Here is a 26,519-nt window from a genome sequence, read left to right on the forward strand (position 1 = left end):
GAGAGTGATATTAGTCTTTTTGTTAATCCTTTCATAGTAAATTTAGTACAGTTCGTGAGAGTGCAGTTCCAGGACGAGTTAATTGATTTACAAAGTAACGTAGAATTCTGAACTAAATTCAGAAATATGACTTGACAAGAATAGAATTATTTAAAAAATTAACAAAACGAAATATCCCAAGATGAGCTCATTCGCTGCCACTATGTTAGCTACCTTTGCCTGACATATGTGTGCGAACAGTAAAATTATTTTCGAGAATGAAGGTTGCTAAATCCAAACATAGATCCCGATTAACAGATGTGCATCTTTTGAAGCTTCGCATTGCAGTAAATTCGTTGGAAATAGATTTCCGATTACTTGCAGAAAAGAATGCACATGTTGAATAGACCGCAATGTGTGGTGGAATATGAAAATAACATTATCTATGATATAATAATAGCATAAATATATTAATTACTGTGTAATAAATAATGTAATAACTGAATATTACAGTGTATACTCTTTTCATTTTCAAATTCAGTTTATTATCCGTATTTGTAAGAGTGTAAGAACTATGCCACTGGCGGTGCTGCAATGTACAGTACATGCAATGTAGTTGCGGAGCCCAGTCCCTACACTGTGTGTGTTATACAGTACAGTATCATCCGTGTAATCGGCGCTTTAACAATTATGAGCATACCTGATGTACACCTTACATCTCACGGGGTGTTGATTCTTAAAAGACTTTTTTTCTTGTTGAAATTTCTAAATTTTAAGTTTTTGTCATAAGATTTATTTGGTGAATAGAGTATTGCAATTGATCTTCGGTGTTGTCAAAAAGGTCTTGATGATTAGCATATAACAGAGTATCTAGAGCAGGCCTGCATACTAATAACTGATTTGATACAATGCAGATCTCCCCTTAAGTCTCCACTCCACCTTCCCCGGCTGAGACGAGTACACAGGAAAGTAAGCATTGTTCAATGACGGATTGTATAAGGCTTCTTTGAACTTCGACTTTCACTGGTCGCCTGAAATCCATCTCTGATGCACAGTGCCCACTGTGCGTTTGTTTATAAGGCAGTGTAAGCGGAAAGCACATGGGCGGAGGTTTCTGAGTTACTTTTCACTTCTCTTTTGTGCCCAGGGCTGATACAGAGTGTTATTTTCTTGCAGTATCATAGATTCATGTACCGTCAAACGCCAATGTCGAATGATTGAACTGATATATATATATATATATATATATATATATATATATATATATATATACTGTATATATATATACTAGTGGTGACAGAGAGCAGCTTTGTGGGATACCACAATAATTATAAGGTTTTTTCTTACGTAAATATGTAAAGCTACTCTATATGAAAAGAACGCGGATTGATTATGACCGGTTCGTATAGTCTGGGTCATATTTACTCTGCCCGTGTCATGCTTATGAGTGCTCAAGACAGAGAAAACGAACCATCTATACTGCATAACAATGCAGAGATATTAAACTAAGAGGAATACGTATGAATTTATCTAAATTAATAAATATATATAACATTTTCATAACAAAAATAAAATAAGATTATATACTTAATTTCAGAATGATTGAATGAATTTGAATTTTTGTATGATGTAACTATGATTGTTGGTCTCTCGCACCTTCCACTTAACTCGCCAGCTGCTGGGGGCGCTCGAGTTGGCTAGGGACTCCGCGGACAGCAATTTAGTTGTTCCAAAACTGTGTACCGGTGTAGTAGTGCGTTGCGTGTTTACTGTCGTTTGCAGAGGGATACTTTCAGTGATGCATAATATTTTTCTAAACCTCCATAAACCTGTTGCAGCCATGAAGCTCTGCTGGGAATTCAACAGGTATGTCCAGTACTTCAATGGCCACATGTAGTCTACTGTGTAACTCACCTTCTCCACTCTGCGCCGTCATAGAACTTTATTCTTTGAGTACACTCCGTTCCATAATGTCTGACAGTAGACGTAAAAGTTACCGGCAGAGGTGGAGAGAAGTATAACTGCTATTCAACCAATGGCATAGATCTCATTCCATTGGTTGTGTAACAATATACGTCTCTTCTGCTCTGTTGGCAATGTTTACTTCTCCTTTCAGACATTATGGAACAAAGTATAGACGCAATGCATCATTCTGTCGTGTAATACAAAAGGCATAGACTCCATTCCCAACTTTAATTCGTTAGCAGCATCGCAAAATGAATGGTTGTGGTGCATGTGTGTGTTTATATGTCAATTTATAACTTTAGAATGGAACACCATTACATCCTAGTTAACACTCTTATTTAAGTGTGTCCATATGCTTTCAGTATGTTTTGTCACTATGCTAAGTTTTACTTATTGTTAGATTAACATAGTACAAAAAATCAAAGCAACTTTTTCAGTCTAAGAATATTGCAACAAATTATTATTAATGATCCATTCAATGTGATGTTGAGGCACGTAGGTTAGGCTAATTTTGATTAATATTCGCAGCGTCTGTCGACAGAAAACTTGCTGTAATTTGTCGAGGGTATAAACACACCATAAGCTTGGGTTTCCATTATCAGCTATAGTAGTTGTAGTTGTTGTTACTTAGGCAACTGTCCGAAGACAGGTCTGAACACCAATCAGGAATCACTCAAGAGGAAACTAAGCCGGGAGATAATGGGGTAGGTATATAAACTATAGGAGGGTCAATAATGTAATTTTTTACATTTTCCTTTTAATACCAGCAATACTAATTTTGCCTCTGATTGAGGTTCTGGCTGATAGGCTATGTACGTCTATTAACAGGCAGTACATCTCACTTGACGATTTCTGTCAGAGAAAAAAAAATTGTTTGTATGCATCTGAAGTCTGATTAGTGTACTTGCAGCTAATCCGTTATGTATGTAATGAAGGGGAAAGGAAACTAGTCATCCTACCCCATTATCTCCTGGTCTAGTTGCCTCATAAGTGGTGTCTTGCTGGTATCACTTGTGAGGTTCAGACCTCTCTTCGGAAAATTGACTAAACAACAACAATAATAATTTTAGGGCGAGTAGGTATCCAGGTCAATTAATTTTAGCTAAACTAGCTTAGAGATAGTTCCAATCGTACTCCGTTAATAAACCTTTAGGGCCATATTCATAGACATTCTTAGCGCGGGCTTCTGGTGAATGATGAGCGAACTAACGTTTTTCGAATTCATAAACCAGTGTTAGCGATATGATATATGAATCCTGTACAAGTAACCAGTCTATAGCCGGGGCTAGTTTAGTACCCTCGTAGCGCGGGCTAGCGAAATGTCTATGAATAGCACCCCTATTGTTTTACAGCTGCTTCTTCAGTCATACTAACATAACTTGGCGTGACATTAGGAAAGTTTCACGCCAGTGTACACTGGATTTTTTTAAAGTTATGTTTTGTTAGGTTACAGCTTTGATTAAATTAGATTAGATTAGATTAAGTTTTGTTAGTTTAGGTTTTTCTGAATTATTGCGTATCACGTTAAGGTGCGATTGTATATACATTCTTGGCTTCTACTCGAGTCATAGCATGGCGGAAACATAGTAAAGGTGTGGGATTGCGCATGCTGTTGCGATAGCGGCTGAGGCATGTGACGTCATCTTCACTGCAGACGGCGATCGCAGTTCATTGCGTTGAGTACATTTTCTTTAATATATGCTACCTAACTAGACATTAATTACAATACATAACGAGTCATTGTTGAGTGTACGGTTGCAGTAATCATTATAGAAAAAACAGAGGCAGTAATATTAAATATTTTTCATTCCCGAAAGATAAACATCTTCGTGAAAAATGGAAGAATTGTTGCAAACGCCAAGACCCTCTATCAAAATCAGACGCTCCACATTTATTGAAATTACACAGGAATCACTTTCTAGACCATGGTTTAAATTTGAACGGATTGAACATTTCATCAGAACCCATTCATGAACTTTACGTGCATCCTCGTCCTCTCATACAAAATCAGCTTACAAATTAATTCCTTTACACTTAAGTGTCCGTGGTACCCAAAGACAAAAAGCTAGTTTGGAAGCACAACTATTTTCCAAGAGGGTAGCAAGTGCTTTGAAATGGTGTGGTGAAAACGAGCTGTTGAAATGAAATGAATGGAAAGAAACTTCAAAGGCAATAGAATTAGCTAATGATTGGTTTGATTTATTTAATACCATTTCTAAATTCGGTACCCACCGTGGGCTGCATAGTTACGGAATAAACCTTCAAGATCATAATATTATACTCTCAAGAATGAATGACTTCATGACCACACTTAAAGTAGGAGAAGCAAACAGGAAATTACCTTACCAGGAGGGGATTCTAATAAATAATAAATAATTAACAGGATTGTATGAGGCAATGAAGTGAAAGTACAAAATTGAATACATCATCACAAGAAAATTTAACAAAGACCTGGTAGAAAACTTTTTTTTTTTTTCGGAAATTAGAAGCATGGATAGAACAAACGATCATCCTTCTGCTTTAGATTTTAAACATAGACTGAAGTGATGCATATTAAGTCGAAATCCATTATCTCAATTTTGTGAGAACAAAAACACCTCCGATTTGCTTTCGGAAGAAGAGGCATTAATAGTGGGTCCTAGTACAAGCCAATCAGAAGTCAATGATAATCTGCAGAAAGAACTGTGTGCAACGGCAGAATTTCTTAAAGCCATTCTGAAACCGGTTAAATTTACCACGATGGAGATCCTGAAGAAAATATAGGCCTCCCAGAAAAAAAAATATATGAAATCTCTGCAAGACAGCTGATATCAGGAAGGATTAAAATATATTGCAGGATATAATACCCGAATCTTGGAATTCCCACAAAATTGTCAACTTCTGGTAATCAAAAAGACTGGATTACTACAATGTCACGTGGAAACTTAATTCTCCCTTCTAAGGATTTACAATTGGTTGCCATGCTTGTTGACAGTATATTCTCAGATGTGCACGGAGATTCCGTTTCTCATGAGAAATTTATAATAAAAAGACTGTAAATTTAGTTAATTCTGCCATGAAAAACGAAGCACAAATCAGTTCTCCTCTTCCACTAGAAGTAATTACGACATTGGTTACAACAAGAACATTTATTAGAATTAAATAAATTAATAAAACAATAAAAATGTCTGGAATTTCAAAGAGAAATATTATAAAGAAAATGAAAAAGATTGCATAAGAATAAGTATTTACTTAACAGAGTAGGATTTAGAATAGTGAAATTATATTATGTCCTGAGTGGAGTAGTAAGGTAAATAATCTAGTAGACTATAATATATTATGTCTCCAATAGCCTAAATATATAAAAATATTTGTTTACTATATAATGACAAATTATTTCAAGAAACGCATATACATATACGTTAATGAAGGTTCAAAAGTATTTGAATTCAATATGTTATAAATAACTGTATAGATCTAAGTATGTATATATTTATTGCACAGTGTATTGTAATTATTATAAAAGCATGTGTATATTACAGAAGCAATTATTAATGAGACACTGCCATATCACATTGTTTCTTGAAACTTGGTTTAATATGTAATAGATCATAATTTTATTACGTTATCATTTCAAGTAGTCTATATTGTACTTGAATTCATGTGTAAAATAATGTCTGTGTTATATGGGCCTAATTTTGTGCATATTTGTAGCATAATGTATTATAATTATTATAAAAGTACGTGTATACTACAGAAGGCAATTATTAACTTTGCACTACCATATTACATTATTTCTTGACTCATGAATTTAATTTATTGTTCACTATTTTATAATGTTATCACTTCAAGGTAGACCCTATTATATATATACTGTAAATATTTACTGAATACACAAACAATGAGTTTTATTTATTCATTTAAATCTATGGACGCAGATCTAACCGCCAACAATCTGTTATGTTGACTGTGTCATTCGAGTGCGGCCTGCAGTGAAGGTGACGTCATGCGCAGACTGAACGAAAACACGCACAGCTTGTCCCACACCTCTACTCTGTTTCCACCATGAGTCATACCTATTATAAAAAAGTTCCGATGCCAATTTCACACTGAAAATGAGGATCGGAAGTTGCTATGAAAGTAGAGGCTGACGGAGAAGTGAAGCAATTTCAGACAGGTTAAGTTAGGTTAGCTTAAGCTTTTCGCATGCTTTGAATTTACGAATCTGCGACGGGCCAGGTTACTTTAGACTTCTGATGCCCGTGTGCACCATTCTCGATTAAAATTTGACCATGGTTAAGTCGGCACTTGACCATCTTCAAAGCCAATTTGCGGAGTATCAATCTCGATCAAAGTTAAACAAGCTAGTTGATGATTATCAAATTTGATCACGGGTGTGGGACCGATTATCTTGAATTGAACATGGTCAATCGAGAAAACCAAAATGGCGGCACGATTTGACGTGCTTCATGGAATTGAAGATGAAATGATGTATCTTGAAAACGCAAATCACTGCGGAAATAATAGAATTGGTGTTATTGTAGAAAGAGTAAGTTTATAGATGAATAATAAAAATGTTTTTTTTTTCTCAAAATAGACTAATGTTTTATATATGTTTCTGCTTTGGAAGATCGGGACTTTACTTGAGGACAAAATATTATTTAGGCCTAATTGTCCAATATTGTTAACATAATAATAAAGTAGTTATTCTATGCCGGCAATAATATAGCAAAACTAAATGATCATTTTGTAGAATGCGAGATTATCACTTATTAGCTATATATAGATTTGCCGTTTGAAACAATTAGGACCTACATGACGTTTTGGACAATTAGGCTATTTACGCTTGAATTAAGAGAAATTATACGGATACCTTCCTTTCCCTCTTACTCCAGAATTCCAACCTTGTGCACACAAAATAAATTGGCACTAAAAACTTCCTTTTCGTATGCATGATGATGCGTATTCGACATACACAGACGAATTGCTTTTTTTTTTAAATAATTGTCAGTGAGGTATCCGTATACTGAAATTTTCCCAAATAAATTATTGGCACCGAAATGTGTCTTTTCGTAAGCAAGATGATGAGCATTTGACAAACACATACAAATCTGCTCTTTTTAGTAGCCTATTTCAAAATAATTGTCAGTGAGGTATCCGTATACTGAAATTTTCCCAAATAAATTATTGGCACTGAAATGAGTCTTTTAGTAAGCAAGATGATGAGCATTTGACAAACACATACAAATCTGCTCTTTTTAGTAGCCTATTTCAAAATAATTGTCAGTGAGGTATCCGTATACTGAAATTTTCCCAAATAAATTATTGGCACTGATATGTGTCTTTTCGTAAGCAAGATGAGAATTCAACAAACACAAATCTGCTCTTTTTAGTAGCCTATTTCAAAATAATTGTCAGTGAGGTATCCGTATACTGAAATTTTCCCAATTATTATCAATAATATGAAATAACCACTGTGTAAATTACGTTACAAATTATGTGGAATTATGTAAACACGTATAACTCGTGTGAGTTGTGAGGTTAAATCCAACCAGGTAGCCTGCTTTTCTTTTAGAGAACTTCCGTCAGTACTTTTATTCTGTAATATGGATGCATAATTGCTGACGAGTTCTAAAGGAATTCCCACTTCGAACTGTGAGAAGTTCGGTGCTCTTTTCTTTTTTTCTTCCATGATTATTGAAACTTGTTATTTGAAAACTGCGAGGATGTGTGAAAGCAGTCCGACAAACAAAAACGAAGCGATAATTGACAGAGTGCGTTCGTTCGCTGTTTTATACGCGGTAACCTATCGCTCAGATAATTTTTCTCAAGCGAGCGTACCGTCAGCTGACGGTACTGAGTTGATCGAGGGAAAATGTCCGTGCACCGCATCTGTAATTTGATCATTGTCAAGAATTAACCATGTTTCCGTGATTGCTGATCAACGGGCTAGATGATCGAGAATGGTGCACACGGCCATGAATGTCTTGCATGTCGCATGATGAACAGAACTTCATAATTCCTAGAAACAAAATTTTACAGGGAAGCAAAAAACTATCTAGATAACGAGGTTTTTACGCATTCTTAACGAAACACTGATATGTTGCAATAAAATCAGTCATCTTGATGATGAGGTATATGATTTTCTATTGTTGTTTCACTTTGAGCCATAAATGGAATTAGGCTACGTTATGTTGTTTCTTAACTTCCCAACCAAAAATGGACTTACGAGGTTTTGAAAGGAAAATTGGTGGCAACATTATTTTACTGCTAATAACTCTAAACACAATTCTCTTCTTTATTAACATTATATTTATTGAAAATCATATAATAATGTAATAAGTAAAAACAAATTCTAACATCTATATAGACAAAAAAAAAAAAACATGAAATATGAAACAAAAAAAGCTGAAGTTTAAAGCGGTAATAATTAATTGCACTCTGCCTAGTTATGAGAACCAGATAGTGGACTTTTCCCGTATCCTATTTTTCCTCAGCTCCTTACACGCCATTCTCCAATGCAGAGAGTGTGTTAAGAAATATGGTATTACAAACATGAACCCTTTTATCATTAATTAAAAAATGATAATGCAACGTGTATTATCTATGGCGTATTTCTGTTGTAGTATCTCTGGACATCCTCTGGCTTTATTCGTCGTAGAGTGGAAATATTTAAAATTTTGGCTTCACTTATCGTTTTCCACTGTCTTTGTTACATTTCCACTTACCAGGTTCATTTTTACTGTACCCCTACTCGCTCCTTGTTAATTATCCTCTTCCACGTTGCTTTATCTATTTTCCACCAGCCAGTTTTCTCTGGGATGTTACTACTTCATATTTTTGCGTCTTACGGTGTTTGAAACTACGGTATAAGAGTATAATCAATTGGAGATATAAAACAGTAATAACTACTTGACCATTAAAGCTACCCATTTTTAATACGTAATATGTATAATTTTGAAATACAAACCTCATCAGAATCATTTTCTGAGGAAATGCCATTGTCGTTTTCACCAGGTACGTATGTTTTATCTTTCACGCCATCGTCACTGTCAAACTCATGATTTCCAAGTCATGTTCAGTCAATTTGCAATTCAATACAACTAAATGAGTTGTTCATAGCAGAAGCGGTGTAAGTCAAAAATGGGTAATGAGGGTTAAAGTAAACATTCTGTAAAATACAGAGTAAAGTAGCAATTAATAAACAATAATTTATTTAAACTATTAGTAGTCAGTGGACAGCAAGAAGGACATATCAATTGCTACTTTGCGCTGTATTTTACAGAATTTTTTCTTTAAACCTCATTAACAAATTTTGACTTACTGTACACCACTTTTGCTCTGAACGGCTCAAATATTAAAATATAAACAATGAGCGATTCGTGATGTTGAGCACGCTGTCTACGTGTGTGCAAGTTGGCGTAATTTCGGCGACATGGGGTAGCTGATAATAATAATTGCGTCATTACACCAAAAAATGCGTTATAGCTCGAATAACAAAGCATTAGAAAAAAAAAAATAATAATAATAATGGTGGTGGCAGTGGTAGTATATTGTCGTATAAGATTAATGTGAGATGTTTTGTTTTGTTTTTTGCAGGTAAGCGTCCCCTTCACGAGCCAGCTCTGTCGACGTCGACTGTAAGGTAAGTTTTTTTAAGTATTGACTGGGTACGTTCCTGTGGGAAATCTGTTTAGAGATGAATGTCTTTCAACGAGTACAATAAACATAGTAATTGAAAAAAGTATTTCGAAATACTCTATTATCACGGGATGTATAATTCTTCCTTTCCGATGGAAGAAACTACGAACTGTATGAGAAAAGTTTTGACATATCACTTGATTACCGTAACACGTAACATTCAGAAAAACAGCGTCTTAGAACTTACCATACTATTATTATATAGAACGACGTATCTCGTAAATCGAGCCGCAATCTGTCTGTTGCAGTACTTCAAAAAATCCTTTTCTGCATTTTTGTAGTCAACAGTGTTTATATTCTGGTATTAAAATTCGTATGAAATTTCCGCATTCAGTTGTGACTGAAACTACCATCTGAGAGATATTGAAATACAGCCGTAAAATCGTCTGGATAACCTTTTTATCTGGTTAGTTGGTCTGTAATCATTAAAGTGATTGCAATGATCACAATATATAGTGATAGTGAAATTTTTTGATCAGTGAAAAGTTTATAGTGTCAGTGAAATGTGTTCTACTCGTATAGCGTCAGTGAAGTGTGCCATAGTGCCAGTGCAGTGAGTGAGATGAGAGTGAAGTGAAAGTAGTGAAAGAGTATCAGTGCCAAAGAGAAGAATGGAGCGTGCGAAATGGACAGACAGAAGAAGAAGTGAAGCTATGTTGGAAAGAGTAAGTGAAGAGAGAATAATGCTGAAACTTGTCAGGAAGAGAAATGAAAGGAATTGGTTGGGTCACTGGCTGAGAAGAAACTGCCTACTGAAGGATACACTGGAAGGAATTGTGAACAGGAGAAGAGTTCGGAGAAGAAGAAGCTATCAGGTGATAGACGACATCAAGATAATATGCATCATGTGCGGGGACTAAGAGGAAGGCAGGGTGTAGGAAAGATTAGAGACAGTTGGGTTTGCAGAAAATGATGAATTAATAAATAATTGAATGAATATATATTGTAATGTATGTATGTATGTATGTATGTATGTATGTATGTATGTATGTATGTATGTATGTATGTATGTATGTATGTATGTATGAATGTATGTAGGCTATGTATGTATGTATGTATGTATGCATGTATGCACATGTATGTATGTTTGTATGCGCATGTATGCACATGTATGTATGTGTGTATGTATGTATGTATGTATGTATGTATGTATGTATGTGTGTCTATGTAAGTTGTAATGGCAAATTACTTTTACTTTAAGTAATTAGTTACTTTAAAATATTACTATTATTATTATTATTATTATTATTATTATTATTATTATTATTATTACTAAATATTTGGGCAACTACTAAATATACATAGGCCAAATAGAAATGATCGGGACGAAATTCAAATACAAACTGCTGAGCCATTTATACCGGAACTCACACTTTCTGAAGTCGAAAATGCGATAGAAAATCTGAAAAAGTACAAGTCTCCAGGAATTGATCAAATTCCAGCGGAATTAATATAAGAGGGTGGAAGGGCATTATCTAGCGAAATTTATAAACTTGTACTTGCAATTTGGGAAAAGGAAATTGTACCAGAACAATGGAAGGAGCCCATAATCGTACCTATTTTTAAGAAGGGGGACAAGACTAACCGTAGTAACTTTCGAGGAATATCACTTTTGTTGACGTCGTACAAAATTTTGTCGAATATCCTACTGAGAAGATTAACTCCATATGTAGATGAAATTATTGGGGATCATCAGTGTGGTTTTAGGCGTAATAGATCGACTATTGATCAGATTTTTTGTATTCGACAGATATTGGAGAAGAAATGGGAGTATAAGGGTACAGTACATCAGTTATTCATTGATTTCAAAAAGGCGTATGACTGGGTTAAGAGAGAAGTTTTATATAATATTCTTATTGAATTTGGTATTCCCAAGAAACTAGTTCGATTGATTAAAATGTGTCTTAGTGAAACTTACAGCAGAGTACATATAGGCCAATTTCTATCTGGTGCTTTTCCAATTCACTGCGGGCTAAAGCAGGGAGATGCACTATCACCTTTACTTTTTAACTTCGCTCTAGAATATGCCATTAGGAAAGTTGAGGATAACACAGAGGGTTTGGAATTGAATGGGTTGCATCAGCTTCTTGTCTATGCGGATGATGTGAATATGTTAGGAGAAAAACCATAAACGATTAGGGGAAACGCGGAAATTCTAGTTGAAGCAAGTAAAGCGATAGGGTTGGAAGTAAATCCCGAAAAGACTAAGTATATGATTATGTCTCGTGACCAGAATATAGTACGAAATGGAACTATAAAAATTGGAGATGTATCCTTCGAAGAGGTGGAAAAATTCAAATATCTTGGACCAACAGTAACAAACATAAATGACACTCGGGATGTAATTAAACGGAGAATAAATTTGGGAAATGCCTGTTATTATTCGGTTGAGAAGCTTTTGTCATCTACTCTTCTGTCAAAAAATCTGAAAGTTAGAATTTATAAAACAGTTATATTATCGGTTGCTCTGTATGGTTGTGAAACTTGGACTCTCACTTTGAGAGAGGAACAGAGATTAAGGGTGTTTGAGAATAAGGTTCTTAGGAAAATATTTGGGGCTAAGAGGGATGAAGTTACAGGAGAATGGAGAAAGTTACACAGCACAGAGCTGCACGCATTGTATACTTCACCTGACATAAATAAGACCATAAAATCCAGACGTTTGAGATGGGCAGGACATGTAGCACGTATGGGCGAATCCAGAAATGCATATAGAGTGTTAGTTGGGAGGCCGGAGGGAAAAAGACCTTTGGGGAGGCCGAGACGTAGATGGGAGGATAATATTAAAATGGATTTGAGGGAGGTAGGATATGATGGTAGAGACTGGATTAATCTTGCTAAGGATAGGGACCAATGGCGGGCTTATGTGAGGGCGGCAATGAACCTCCGGGTTCCTTAAAAGCCAGTAAGTAAGTAAGTATTATTATCAAATGTAATTATTCTGTGTAACTATGTCTTCAGTGCCATCGCGTGTTTGCCCATTTGCAGTTCTAATAAACACATGCAAATAAACAGTGCACTGACTACGAAGATACAGCCGTTCAGCCATCATTCTAAATGACGCCTACATTTAATATTAAATGACAGTGACTTGACCACACCATCACTTTGTGATGTTGTTGATGATGATGTTGATGATATTGATGATGATGATGATGATGATGATGATGATGATGATATGGGAACACATGCAGACAATACAGATGAGTAGGAATACTAATATTACATCTATTTTGTGATTAATTTACTCAACTGGCCCATGTGTGTTGCGAATAAGATTTTTATATTAGAGACGGTCTTTAGTTGTCTGCAGAAATTTCCCATATAGGGTAAATATAATAATTTCTTTGGATAAAAATAACTTTCAGTATCTTTGTAAGAATGGAGAGAAATATTTCAAGTTGACAGTAAAGATTGAATTGATATTTGCAGATTAGCACATTTTGCAGTATAATAATTAATTCTGCTTCTAGTACATTAACTAGCCTACCGTATTTATTGAAGTTTACCCATTAATATATACATGTATAGCTCAAAAGATGAATAATTTTGTAGGTTTGTATGCTATGTAGGACTAGTGTATATTTTTTGTAGAGCCACCAACGTAGCTCAGTCGGCAGACTCGGTAGCCTGGTGATCTGGAGCTGCGCTAGGGCTTGGGTTAGATTCCCGTTTGGGCTCATTACCTGATTGGGTTTTTTCCGAGGTATTACCCAATCATAATGCAAATACCAGGTAATCTACGGCGAATCCTCGGCTCACTTCATCTTGCCAAAAAAAATTGCAATCTTGTGAAATCTTGACTTGTTTCTCATCTTAAAGCTCAAATGCTAAAGTAAATTATATGGAATACAATAAGTGAAAAGAAATGAAATTAAAAATATGCAGATCCGACCGATGCTTGAAGCCTGTAGTATGGTTTCCTCTGAGAGGGAAGTAAGGCTGGGACGTCCGTGCAGAAGATTTCCGACATGTAAAAAAATCTGTACCTGTTAGATTAGGCCTACTTTGTGCATATACATTGAAATTGGACACTGAATAGCCTCTGCAATAGAGAAGGTCGCTGTAATGCAGTCATTACCAACTGGTCGAGTTGTGACGTCGGAGTACGCTTTTCCTCTCGGAGAAGGGGCCCGCAGAAATAGTCAGAGTCGATCTCGGAGCTGTGGCGGATCGTGGATTGTCAGAGCTACTAGCTCTGGTTGAATGTATAGGTCTAATGGTGTAATGTAGAGAATGAGTAATATACTGAAAGGATCTGTTATACATACCAGTAATACAAAGAAATGCAAAAATGAAAAAGTATTAGGTACAAAATTATAGTTATTATACACAATAGAAAAATACAGTAGTAGTGGTGGTAGTAGTAGTAACAATAATAGCGTAATAATGATACTAATTATATTTACATATTTTCATATTATATACGGTATGCAAGGAATACCATACTTAAACGGGCAGTGTCTTTTGTCTCATTTTTTAAAATTCCCATTCATTTATGAAGCAACTACAAATATGTAGAATCTACATTGTAGACCTACCAGTTCATGCCAAACATAGATTAGTCTACACATTTCATTGTACAGTACCTGTATTACCTAACCTTACTATTTCATCTTTCGATATGAAGTAAAAAATGACATTTCATCTGAAATTAAAACAATATTTCTCTATCGCACGTAAATTACTCACTTTCAACTTTACACCAGAAAATATAAATTCATTTGGGGCAGAAGAGTACTGCCATTTTTCTGTCATTTGTCTTAAGCACGTTGTAGACAACTGTAGTACTCCATACATTTATAAACATTAGGACTTAAAAACTTCCTTAGGGCCACAGTTTTAGTTCCTTTGGGTATCACATTCCTTTCTTGCTACGATCCAGTAAATCCACATGAATTTTCACAATCTTTGCAGTAGATAAAAACATATCACATAAATTTTTAATTTGTCGCTATTTCCACCCGCAAGCTGAGAATCACGACTGTTTTCTCCTACAGATGACAATGAGGATGCTTTACTTTGTACATGACGTTTTTTAAATCATTTCAATTTCCTCCATCTTTCTTTGCTAGGATTGTGAGCTGATATATCAACTTCACTTTGAACAGAAATAGTTATTTTGGGACACTCTGCAGAAATTTCAGGGTTGGTGGAATTACTTGCATTTTCATTTATATCTTCAACCTACAAAATAAAATATAAAATTATTTAAAGTTCTGTTATCTAGGTTATATCAGGTGACTTTCTACATAAGTCAAATATGCCTATCTACTAAATAACTGCATTTAGCTTGGGTTTACTCAAAGGGTTTTTAATAAAATGCCGCCCAGGACTATAGTTTAGTCTAAAAATAAATCCAAATGAACTTGGAGTAGCCTACATTAAATATATAAGAACTATACCAAAATTATTTAAGTATAGTAGCGTGTACCTATCTCGTTCCTAAGACATTAATATATTATTATTATTATTATTATTATTATTATTATTATTATTATTATTAGGTACTGTAAACGCTACATTAAACTGGTTTGCCATACACCACTGCTTCGGTAAGGTCTGGAGTTGCGCCACAGTCTAATATATGTCACGAAGCTCAATATTTACTAAATATGCAAACATAGATACATGGATAAATATATATATATATATATATATATATATATATTTATCCATGATAGATATTTGCTCACCACCAGGATCGCTACTATCGCCTCATCACAGACCCTTTCGCCAGCAGACGATAAAATGTATTGTAGGGTACTTTCGATATCGTATTCTTTTGAAAAAATTATCACTTTCCTTCCACTATTGAAATGTGAAATACATAAGGTTTATATATTAATTTCATAAAGTATATATTATATTTTATAAACTCACCTTCCTGGATCTTTCGGAAGAAGGATAACTCTGACCTCTTTTTCTTACAATATTTAAAGTACCACAAACGTCTCCTTTTCCCATATTATTACTCAAATTATTGTATTTTTAGCCATTTACAGTTATTACAACCGATAACGAACATTTCACAGTTGACACAACTTTTCACAACAAAGCGAAATAAGGTATAGTCAATGCCTTTTCGATCTAGACCAGGCCGCAATGTTTGTTCGGGTTTTCTATTTCAGTGTATGGAGCTCAGTGAAATATTATATTATAAATTTATTGCGTATCATAGCTAAGTCTTATTTAGTGTAATGTGTCCATAAGTCCCGTTTACTTCTTGTTGCATAATATGTTGCAGAAATAATTACAAAACTGTGTTATTGTATTGTATTTATTAACATTCCATGGTATTCATACATCCTTACAGCTAGAATATGGAACAAGTCAAAAAACTTACTACTATTATAAAATCTTAATTTATAGTCACAGTCTAGATGAAATATATACAGACGAGATTTGCAGTATAGTCTACTAGTAAAACACAAAGTTTTAGTATCAATTTCATGAAGTGTTATTGAATGTCATGAATTCACCTACAGAATAGAAGGCGTGAGAAATTAGGTGCTTCTTTAATTTGGCCCTAAATAATTTTATGTTTTGAGTTTCATTTTTTATATCGATAGGGAGGCTATTAAAAAGTTTTAATGCCATATAACGAACTCCTTTTTGATAGCACGATAGACTTGCCGAAGGAGTATGAAAGTAATTTTTTGACGTGTATTTATGCTATGAACTGTTGAATTAGTTATTTTAATGTGAAGAGAATTTTACGTGTTAACATAATCTGTTCGCATCAACATTTTAAGTTTAGAATGGAAGCTATTTTGAGGTTCAATAAAACGAATTTATATTGCGATTTTAATTTAGCACATCTAACTTCCTTAATTGTAGACAGAAAATTTACCATACCACTCCTATGAAATTAGTATACGTACGATTGTGTTACTTCGTCTCTTAGGTAGTAGATAAATACAATAATTCAGTACCTACTCAATTGTAGTATTAAAATACAGACAAATAGAATGTGACGGGTGTCATAAATGACATTATGTTTAATTATAATGTATATTTGTGAATATAGGAATATAAGTTAAATATAGTAAACATAACCTATAATATCCATATGACATGTAGTGGCAGGGCATTGGAGACCACTAAAATTAGAGAGAAAGGGGCAACTGGTACAGTAAACATAACCTATAATTTCAAGATAACTAAATATTCGTGCGGTGCAATTGAAAATTATTGAATCGTGCATAAATGAATGTACAAGAATTTCACAATATTTAATCGAAATAAAGGCAGGTATTACACATACGAACAACGTAATTTTCACACAAAAAATAATATTACACCTTAACTAGCAAGAAATTATGTCTGAATTGTCCCCTAATCATTGTTTTAAATTTTATTAATGCAATTACACTACATTGAAGAGAAATATAGGTTACTCTTTATGCATTCCAATTAATTTATATGGTTGAAACGCCGCCCTTCGTGATCGGGTTAAGCGAGTCACATGGCCTGCCTTATGGCCTGTATTAGTTTCTTAATTTTGTTTCGGGTTTTAGTTGTCTTTTATAGATGTACTTTTCTTTGTATCTGAAGTGCAAATAGAACTTATACATCTCTGGCTTACTTTTTGCAGCCCTGTATGAATATTGATTCTAATGCAAGTGAAAAATTTAACTGAGTTCGGTAACTTAAAACCAATATTAAAATTCTCACAAAAATTTGCCGGAATTTGTCGGAATTCTCTTGTGGTTTCGCTTTCCTTCACACCACTTACGATAGTGCCCCGAGAAGAGGGCCTTAATGGTAACATCAAAATCTAAATATAATGTATGTGAAATCTGTTGCCTACTTTAGTGGCTTTGATATTTATGATAGTTGATCTATCAAAGTTTCTACAGATTCTGTTCAATATTTGTTGTATCTCTTGTTGTGTGTGCCGCTTTGGTCACTACGCGAAGCTGTGCTGACATCTTTAATCTGGTTCTGGATAGTCTATATTCCGCTACAGCTGGGATGCAGTCTTTGAAGAAGCGAACATGGGTTTTCATACGTTTGTTTGAACTCCTTTTACTTTCACCGTATGCATAAAGGACACAATTCGTCGCGATTTTCTTTTCTTCACGTACCTGTATTGGAAGATACAAAAATAATAGAATAGTCATAGAAATTTCTAAGACCACAGTATTAGAACTAACCCTACATGTAAGTCTGAACAATGTTTACTTACGATTTCTTTATTGCTTACATTTTTATTGCCTGAAACAAGTACGTGTTGTGGACAAGATGGCTTCCCATATCCCAAAAAGAATTCAGCCTCTGATTTAACGTATTCCAGTACTGGTTTGGCACTCACATGGTGGCCAAAGTTGTATTCTTGGAATCGCATTTTCTCTATATGAGTTCTCTTATGTTCAAGGCCTAAATTCATTTTTCATTTTCTTTTATTTCTGTTATTTTCATTTCTCTCTCTCACACTCCCTCCCCCTCTCTCTCTTTCGATTCCTTTCTCGTTTTTCAGGCGAGAGTTCAACTCCTCGTGAAAGACTTAATCCTGAAAACTGAAAGAGAGGATGCTTATGTGTTTCTACTTTATGCACACACATTCCATGATGCACAACACACGATGTTTCCTAATCACATACTAATTAAAATATACCTGTCGATCGCTGTTCGTAACATCGACACCTGTGGAGTAATTGTTAGCGTGTCTGGCCGCGAAACCAGGTGGCCCGGGTTCGATTTCCGATCGGGGTAAGTACCTGGTTGACGTTTTTCCGGCGTTTTCCCTCAACCCAATATGAGCAAATGCTGGGTAACTATCGGTGCTGGACCCCGAATCATTTCACCGGCATTATCATCGTCATCTCATTCAGACGCTAAATAACCTAAGATGTTAATAAAGCTAAAAAAAAAACATAGCCTGTATCTGGGTTATGATCGGGATCATCTATAGAGTCGTTCGGGTACATATAAATAAAATTTCCAAATCACACCACGAGACTTTACTACTTAAGCAGAAGAACGTCAGTCCTTGGTACATCCATTACGCTGAATACCGAAGTTGTGTTACGCACTATAAATGAGTGAGTTAGAACATCTGTGCCACAAAGCAGCGGCAAGAAAACCATCTTTTAAATACTGACCAACAGAGGTCAGAAACAACTCAAAACATATTTTCTTGCACCAGTCAGGGTCACACGTAGCAACACATAAATCAAATTACGCACAAAGGTGCGTTGGGGGAGTGTTGCACGTATTCATTCAAATAAGCGTTAAATTTGTGGATACGTGTAAATGCTCTGAAATATAAGCGTTTATTGTTTGTTATGTGTTATTATTCTCAATACAGATGCAGTGAGATACTGGAGGGCGGTTGGAGAAGCTCCGCATTAACACTGCTTTTCATTGTAACCTAAATGGATTGTTATAATGTTACTATGGAAACAATTTTCAAAATGAAATAAAGCAACTACACGTTTCCAATATTCGTTGCATAGATGTGTTCTTCATAGGAGTATATTTATTTCGCTGTTGCAATTTAAGTTTTAATAAAGTAAGAAGACTAATAATTAAGTAAACATAAATAAAAGCAATATCAAATAGACGTATATAATCCACCGCTTGCAAACACAATCCAGCAAATTACCAACACGCTCTGAAAAAAACAGACCGATGCTAGTTGTAGACCTATTTCTCTTACAGCTATATTGCTATGTATAGAAGAGTGAGAAAATGATCTTTGTCATTACTTTACATTGTAATATTTTTCTACCTGATAGTTTGTTCTTAGTGCGAACAACAACTTCAACAGCAAATTTGTTTTTAGACTTCGCTTTCTGATTAGATTCACCTACCCGGAAATTTGTGAATCGCTTATGTAGATGTTGGTTGGGCATAAATTTCATAAGTATGAGTAGGTGGAGACGGGTTACGGTTTGATTCACAGTGATTTTCTCTCTAAAGAGAAATATATTCTTAACACCTCTGAATACAAGCCACTTTCTTGCGCACAACGAACTCAGGAATAAGTAACGCGTGTTCCTGATAAATGTTGTGATTCACTGATTTCGTTTCAACAAACTTTATCCATTCCGAATTTAATGTTTTTAGTATTAACCAAATATATAAATATTCTTAAATGAAATGTCTGTGATGAAAACCTAATTAATTTTGTAGCTCAAACCCATGAAATAAAATTGTTACTTTAATTGAACCTTAAATCTACACATCAAATGGTTTACTACAGGGACATCATTTTATTTTTACTTCAATTTTTATTGCACCTGAGTTTTCGAATATACTTCACTCCCACCCCTTCTACTAATGAAGTTCAACCGTCCTCCACACAGTTCCAAGACTGCCTTAAATAATTAATTATATATTATATAATATCTTATATTAATTAAACAAACCGATATTTACCATTTATATTCTTATCGTTCGTAAGTGATCTTGTATAAATAATATTGAAGTTATTTATATTCTGTTAGCGTTGTTAGCGATATAAATAATATTCAAGTCATCATTTATATTCTGTTATCGTTCTTAAGCGACATAAATAACATAAATTTAATATTAGGTTTGGAACAATACAATTGCATAATACTGGTGTTAGTTTTTTTCTTTTTATATTATTATATTATAAGTACTATCTTCAAACACAATAACATGAAAATCAGTGACGAGGAATTGAACCTCAGACGTTGACATCTAAATTCCGACGTTTTTCCGACTGAACTACGAGGGCACAAGTAAAGAAACATTTGCGTAAAAGTGGCCCAATCCCCCCTCCAAGATTTTCTAACGATTTGTACAAGTTCGTCCAGGATGCGGGGGGCAAAGGCTAATTGGGATTTCCCGGTTCTGATCAGGTCAAAAATCCTGATAGAACTAACATTTAACCCTTGCGGTGAATTTCGGTGAAGTCCGGAGGGCCCAATTAGTCAAATCCACTCTCTCGCCGCCACGCTTGGGCCCCTGGGATCTATTAAGATTCGAAAGAGACAGTGGTGTGCGGAAAGCAATGGGAAGTTAACGCATTTATCCTTCCCAAGAAAAATCGCAAAGATGAGCAAAGGAAGCTTTTAACAGAAAAGGAGCAACTTCTGGGGACCTCTGGAAAAAGAACTAAGGAATAGAGTAGTGAAGTGTTTTGTGTGGAGTGTGGCACTGTATGAGAAAAAAACATGGACATTACGATGAAATGAAGAGAAACGAATAAAAGCATTTGAAATGTGGATGTGGAGAAAAATGGAAGTGTGAAGTGATCAGACAGAATAAGAAATGCAGTTGTGTTGGAAAAAGTGGATGAAGAAAGAATGATGGTGAAACTGATTAGAAAGGGAAAAAGGAATTGGTTGGGTCACTGGTTGAGAAGAAACTGCCTACTGAGGGATGCACTGGAAGGAATGGTGAACGGGAGAAGGGTTCGGGGCAGAAGAAGATATCAAATAATAGACGACATTAAGATATGTGGATTATGTGCGGAGACTAAGAGGAAGACAGAAAATAGAAAAGATTGGAGAATGTTGGGTTTGCGTTGAAAGACCTGCCCATGGGCAGAACACTTATGTATGTCCAGGTTGCTTGTGGAATGTCGTGGCTGAGAACAGTCGCTATTTGAAAAGATTCTAGTCGATTCTATGTCCACTCGACTGCAATATGTGATCGAGATGTGGGGAAGATAGAATCGTGGCTTTTTGTTGTTTTTTTTAACGATTAATTTTTTTAATGTTCTAAGGTAGATGCCAGTACGTTTGTTTTGTATATGTCACGAAACAGATTTTTGTTGCGAATAAAATCATTTTTCTTTTTATTTGCAGCCATAATGTCATAATAAATAACGATAAAGTCATGACATAATAAATTCATGAACCTGATGTTAATTACTAAAATAATCATAAAAGAGAAAGGAGCAATTATGTATGCTTTGTACCTCTGTCTTAAAAACGAAACAAAAAAGAACATAAAAAGCACTGGGTTGTATTCGAAAGCAGGACCTCATGCATAAGAGGCAGGAACGCTGCCATTACGCTATTAAGTAACACAAAGAATTATTGAATTATAACCATACATATCAGGCAATGTGGTACAACAACATGTAACATCGCCTGTCTCTGAATTGTAGCGATGATACCCGAAGGGAACTTTGCTTCTGGAAAGCGGCCACTTTTTCTTTTGACAAATGCACATAGCTGTAGTACAAATAATCATTATTTGTACTACAGCTATGTGCATTATGCCCATGTCTATATAATTCGATAATAAAACTTTAGCTAGAATTGCCGTCTTGTAGCAATGAAATTTTCGATTCCAGATTCAAATAGTCATAGGACAGAGTTCCCTAGTTTATATTATGTATCATGAATTTTAAAACAAGTTTATTTGTTCTCTAAGTACATTATATCATTTCTCTCAATGTTATATTTTCGTTAATATATCTATATGATTTCCTGCTAATGACACTAATAATAATAATAATAATAATAATAATAATAATAATAATAATAATAATAGGTACAAGTAAACTCCTATGTGAATATTAAGCATATATTTTGTAATTGTGACACACTGGCTCATTAAGCGTAGATTATTGTTATCAATTATGTAGTCCGACTGCACATAGATGTTATTTAAATGTGTAGAATAAATAAATGAACAAAATCCCACTAATAAAATTGTTTATTCTTCCTACTGAAAAAATTTATATTTTACACATAGGAGATATTGTAGGAACAACGACGATAATGTTTTCCTTACATTCATCTTAAGCCAGAGCACGGCGGGTACAGGATGTAAGGGCGATCTCCACGTGACTGCCATCTGTGCTGCAGGGAAGAGTGTTTCCGTCTGTTGGCAACTGCTACTGAATTCACTGCGATATAGCGATGTTTCCTAGAAACAAAATATATTTCTTACTAAATAAAAATAAAAAATGGGAGAAGGAAGATTCTATTCTTTTTATCTTAAGCATTTAGTGCTTGAACTTACTGTTATTGAACATCTTCCACCCTGTATAAATTTTTGTACCACCTTTCACAGTTGAGATGCAGCTCTTCGCTTGTTTCATTCTGTATGACCTGAAACAACCCAGATTTTTATATATATATATATATATATATATATATATTACACTTATTATTATGTGAAACATATATATATATATATATATATATATATATATATATATATATGTTTCACATAATAATAAGTGTAATAATTAAGAAGTAGAATTGACTCTTACCTCCTTTTACTCCCCTACTTCCGTCCGCGTCTAGACGATGGTCCGGGTACATCGTCACCATCGAAAGGTTTTTGTAGTTCCCGAATAAATTCCCAAGTCATTATTCGGTCCCTCGTATACCTCATAAAAGCGTCGATGTACTCGAAGTCGTCGTCGTCGTCTTCCAACTCAGAAGGTTCCTTGGCCCTCTGGCGCCAATCGTCCTTCTGACACGGAGGAACAGGACGATGACGGGGAGTCTTGAGTTTGCTCTTGCCCGGGGTTGCTTTGCCTTTCCCCTTCGTCTTTTCAGACTTCTGGGGGAGGTCAAATGTCACCGTCTTCTGCGGGCGGTCGGGATCCCGATCTTCCTTTTTATCTTTCTTAAGGATAGAACGGGGGGGAGTTGGAGGTGGAGGTGACGGTGAAGGTGAAGGTGGGGGTGGGGATGGGGATGGAGGTGATTTTGATGAGGAAGGTAATGGGATGGGGGGAATGACTGTCGTTTGGCTGTGATTATTGGTGTGGGGGGTGCGTAATAATATTTAAATTGGGTGACATACCGGGGGTGTTCTGGTTGTGACGACGTGGGTGAGGAGGGAGTTGGATCAGGAATCTTGGAATCATTCCTGTCCGCTGGACTACGACTATTCCATAGACAATAGCCTCCTACTCCCACTGTCCCAAGCATCGTCACAATTCTGACCAATTCTGGTCTCCCTAAGGAGAACCGCGTTGCGCCTCCCAAAAATTCTCGGCGTCCCGCAATCGCAGATACTCCTTTCAAAACCGAAAGCGCCGTTCGCATCATTTGTAACTTTTTCGCAGAAAATGGCAAACCACAGTGTTTCCATGGAAACGATCCGTGTTGTCGTGTCTGTCGGCCATTGTTGATGACGTCGGACGAAAATACCTAAACGCGCGAGTACGTTGAAATCACCGATACAATAAAAGATGTGAACGTTTTCACGTCTTCTATCTTTAAGATATTATTATTCACTTCGTCCATACTTAAAAAATTGGTTCCTATTTTATAGCTAGACGAGTACTAAATGCTGACACACAAACATGTAGAAATTATAATACTTTATTAGAATGCAATGTGCCTACTTATACATAGGTAGTATTCAGGGTGGGTTACTACTCGTTTTGACTTCATACAGTGATAAATATTAGAGAATTTCTCTGTTGTTTAATTCTGCTGTTCCATAAGATATTTTATACTGACAAGGGAGTGTTGGCATACTACAGCTTTTATTATCGAAATATTAAATGTGTAGAGACGACGATGAATGCACGTTATTGGACCCAAACGGGTATGAATAAGTAATATTTTAATGGAAATGAAACAGTAACAATTTCGAAACATTTACAATGAAGATAGAATACTCAGTTTAGTGCATTGTACTCTTCCCAGCAAGAATATGCTTAGTAATTTTATTTTGAATACTGTTTAATTCCGACAATCTCTGATGTCACTGGGTGGGTATTCCACAAGCGCGATAGCGAGATTGTGTATGATGACGAATACGATGATGTCTTATGTGTTGGTATGACTAGTATACGGCTATTCTGGGTGCGTGTGAAGAGATTGTGGTTCGATGATATGTAACTGAAGCGAAGGCAAGGTAGATAGATAATATAGAGGTGTGAAGGATTGGGATTGGCATAGTCGAGTGTCCTGTTTATGAAGATATTACATGTTAACGCTTTGTTCTTAGTTTTGTTTCGTTATGGTGCTTAAGGAGGAGCTGAACTGGATTTTGATAATTTCTAAACTATAAAACATACAGTAACTTTTTTTTTGCATACTAGTTCTGAGCAATACTTGGCACATACATTGCAGATTTTCAAAGCTGTAGTGTAAGTAATATTGGCATTATTAATTAATTGTAACAATTTTATATTAATATTTTTATATCAATATAATTCCTGTCTTTTTCCATAATTTCACAAATTCTTCAATACATTTTATTCACAAGCTAACTTATGGCATTGGATAATATAATTGCCTTTAGTTAGCTGAAGCTTTAATTATGTTTTGAATTGAAAATTATTGAATTTAATCATTTCAAAATTAAAAAGAAAGCATGCATTATAGGGAATTAAATATTTTAGACCCAATCATACTCTACAATTGCATAATATTGAATGTTAATTATCAATTAATGGAATATACTGAAAGAGCGGAAAAAAATCAAAACAATGTGTCAATAAATGTGGTAGTAGATAAATTTTGAAAAATGTGAATGCGTAGAAAACATTTAAATCTAGAAAATAGACACCGAAATTTAAATGCATTCTACATATATCCTGAAACTCTGCAATCAGTTGGACTCATATATGTAGTAACTGAAACGGACTCTTTGTCTCAGTGTGCGAACAAGTATTAGAAAATTAAGGGAAACCACAGTAATTTTGAAATAAAAGGAGGAGAAGCCTTGCAGAGGGAGTAGACGTGACTCATCGTGGCATTTAAATAGGTAGCAATTTTGTAGATGTAAACAAATAGAACTTAACCTAAACAATAACAGCGATAGCAGACGACTGGTGGGGAAGCTACTAGCAGACATTGGGAGTTCAGTGGCGACTCGTGATTTTTTTATGTAGGATATGAGATTGATGACTAATGACCAAGACACAAAGTAATAATAATAATAATAATAATAATAATAATAATAATAATAATAATAATAATAGTAATTCAATACAAATAGGCCTATGTTAGCTTTTGACTCACCATTCTGGAACTGTCAATTTATTTGTAATGAAGTTCGATTCTCCTCCCCTTTTTACTTGCGAAGATGGCTCCTAAGCCATTGTACTGCCCGATATTTACCGATGCTCCGTCGTACGTTTGCGCAATTAATTTCTTGCTGTAGTTAAATTCTTCTAAATGATCAAATGCAACTTCAGATTTTATTTCGGCTGTCATTTCATCTGAAAATCCTGTTAATTCTTGTATTTATTATAGCCTATTTTATATACTTTTATGTAATTTATTTTTATTCCTTTTATATTTAATAATAATAATAATAATAATAATAATAATAATAATAATAATAATAATAATAATAATTTGTTTATTTATGCTGGCAGAGTTAAGACCATAGGACCTTCTCTTACACTCTATCAGGTCACAAAGTAAACAAGCAGTGAAAGTTTTACATCATTATATAATTTTAAATTATTTATTATTTCGTTTATTCCATTCTTTTAAAATAACCACTGAAATGCATTTAAGCAGGCTATAAGTATACTTGAAAATTCTTATTGTAATCTTTGACAGGGTCTTCATCACCCAGAAAGAAGGGTCGTAGTATTAGGATTCACGGTCATATCCTCATACGCGGTTAAAGTCAAGCCATACTCCGCCCTCAGCATCCTCCCCTGCCCACTTAATTCACTGCTAGAAAAAACCGTTTGCTGTAAGATATTTGGATGGTTCCTCAGAAATTATTTCTGAGCTGTGCAGTGGCGACAACTCACGACATAAATTGGAAGCTTAAATAAAATTATTACGTCAGCTGCATTGGAGATCAAAATATGTAATTAAAAGTTTTCTGTCCTCAGAGGCATGAAATTAAACTGTAGGATCATTCTCATATCCTTCATGGAGGAATCGCCACTGTGTGAGTTATACCACTACACCGGTAGTGGTGCGGCGATTCCAGTAGGTGTAAGAAGATCTAAGCTCTTTCTACTGGAA

At 35.0% G+C, this 26,519-nt stretch overlaps 1 protein-coding gene across 8 annotated transcripts in view; it reads left to right on the plus strand.

The window, feature by feature from the left end:
• Positions 1 to 26,519, plus strand: part of LOC138696340 (DNA polymerase alpha catalytic subunit-like) — a 575,659-nt gene that overhangs the window by 140,886 nt on the left and 408,254 nt on the right. For 6 of the 8 annotated variants that reach the window (XM_069821156.1, XM_069821155.1, XM_069821153.1 and 3 more), the window contains exon 17: positions 9,523 to 9,568. The exons of the other annotated variants lie outside the window; for them this stretch is intronic. The gene's annotated coding sequence lies outside the window, so the exon portion shown is untranslated. The remainder of the gene's footprint in view (positions 1 to 9,522; positions 9,569 to 26,519) is intronic. 8 annotated transcript variants of the gene reach the window in all.

Source organism: Periplaneta americana, chromosome 3 (genome assembly GCF_040183065.1).
Source record: "Periplaneta americana isolate PAMFEO1 chromosome 3, P.americana_PAMFEO1_priV1, whole genome shotgun sequence".
In the NCBI taxonomy this organism is placed as follows: Eukaryota; Metazoa; Arthropoda; class Insecta; order Blattodea; family Blattidae; genus Periplaneta; species Periplaneta americana.